We start from the raw sequence: 2,438 nt of genomic DNA, 5'->3' as shown, positions 1-2,438 counted from the left end.
ATTATTTTTATAAGAAAAGGAGGGAATACCTCCATATTTAAGGTAAAGGACTGAAGCATTGTACTTGTAATAAACAATACTAGGGTACAAAAACTTTTGTCAATATCAGTGGATAAGTTACTAACGGGCCAATTCAAACAATGATCTTGATATTAACTAGATATCCACTAGATATGAAACAGAAACGATAACGAGATATTTAAGAAAGTCATGTCAAATTTGACATTTCCGCGATTCCGAATGTCCTCTTGAACGATCTCTTTAAGATTTGCTTAAGACATTACTTTTAGACATCCAATGGATATCTAATGGATATCCCAAAACTTCACAATAATTGTAGCGTGAAATGACAATTGGTTTCTCGAATCGAACTGCAAAAGATAACTAGTTGAGAACTAATCTATAACGTTTCTATTAGATCTCGTATTGTTCCTGTATCTAGTAATTATCACGTTGTTCGAATTGACCGGTTAGTCTCTAATTATCACTATCACAACAACATAAAAAACAAAGTCCTCCGCCGCGTCTGTCTGTCTGTATGTCTGTTTGTTCGCGATTTTCATGAATTTTCACCCATCAATAGAGTGATTCTTGAAGAAGGTTTAGGTGTATAATTTGTTAACCCGTACGAAGCCGGGGCGGGTCGCTAGTGCGGAATAAAAATCACAAAAGATTTTATTGATGTGTAAAAAATCAATGACTGTGTAAATTGAAAGAATTAATTTAATACCAAAAATGCAGAAAATACAAATTAATAAGTAATACCAAATCGAAATGAATGTTCCATTTCGGAAATGTATTTCGTTAACGTCAGATCAAATCAAATTCATAGGAAACCAATTACCGAAATTGGCGACCTGGATTTAATTGAACCACGTGTTACATATTACATGATATATACCGCTAGCTCTATTCAGATTTGTGAAGTATGATACCCAATTAATTTCAATGATATCAATTTCATTTCTGTCTCCGTGCGTTCATAGAAATGAATGCGGACAACACTTGAGATTAAATCATTGATATTATATTCTATCATCTGAATAGGTTTCTAAGTTAACACGCCATTTTAAATTGTCGAAAAATTTTAGAACATTAGGTAGATAGATATCTGACCTAGCTTTTAGCATATCAATAAATACAATTTTCATACAAGCTTCAATCGCTGAGTCGTAATTACATGCCTGCACGTGAATCACTTCATTTTTACTTCACTCGCTCGTGCTATCTGATCGTACTTTTAATACCTACTTAATGGTGCGAGCAAGAAACGCTTAAGAGTTATAATATAATATACCAGACGTTACGTTCCAATCCAATAAAATTGAGATAAAATATTTATTTAATCTTTATTGCAAAAAAACAAACTGATCGTATAAAAGGCGGACTTAATGCCAAAAGGCATTCTCTACCAGTCAACTTTAAGGCAAAGTGCAGAGATTGTGGGCGGTGCTACTACCTACTATTTCCTTACAAAAAAAAGCTTAATAAAACATGAACGCGATTTATGATGGTGGTTCTGTTCTAAAGACAATTTATAAGCATTATGCTAGGAAATTCCGTTTGCATTCATATGTATGTTCAAACCAAATTGCGACCGGTTTTCCACTCAAGAACTTTCATATTTACAAACATATTAAAATCTAGAGTACAAACCAGAAGTCGTACGAGACGTAAGAATCCTTTAGCAAGCGAACCGTGAAAACGTCTAACATTTCTGAAAGGAAATATGTCGCCCATTCAAGCATATATGTTACACGTTTGCTATGTCCTCGACACGTGGAAACATCGCTGCCTAGATTACTAACATGCCACCGCAGTCTACTAATCTATCAAACGAGAGAAGCAACGGAACCAGATGGCAGATGAGTACAAACACAAAATGGGCTTGATCTCGGCGAATGTGTGATTTGTGTTTGACTAGTAGGTGCCTCGCTACGTGATCTCTGTGACCTACTAACTGTGTCATATGACCGTTCCCGGAATTTTAAGGGACACTCGGAGCCCGGTTTAGATAAAATTTGACAAATGATTATGGTTTTGAACTGGTTTTAATACGACCTTGACCATCGTCGTGGTGATTGGCGTGCATCGCACACGACTTTTACTTCATTTTGTATGCACCAATCAGCGTTCTTCAAGGTAGTGTCAAAATAAAATCAAAACCGTAACTTTGTAATCTGAATCGGGCTCTCGTGTCTGTTTATATACTCAGTTTATAAGAATCAAGTACTTGTCAAATGTTAGTTTGAATTTTTTAAAGTGTTAATCTAAAGCCGTAAAATATGTTGACCTCAAAGGATTTCCGATTCAATTTTTCGAGTATATTTGGGGGCAACCAAGGGCGGTTGCTTTACTAAAAGGAAACTTTCCAAATTGGAATAGTTCCCCGGATATTTCTCGCGTCGGCATCCATCTTTGTGGGGGCAGGCGGTGGG

This window comes from Cydia strobilella, chromosome 16 (genome assembly GCF_947568885.1).
Source record: "Cydia strobilella chromosome 16, ilCydStro3.1, whole genome shotgun sequence".
Classification (NCBI taxonomy): Eukaryota; Metazoa; Arthropoda; class Insecta; order Lepidoptera; family Tortricidae; genus Cydia; species Cydia strobilella.
Note: the sequence above shows the minus strand (reverse complement) of the source record.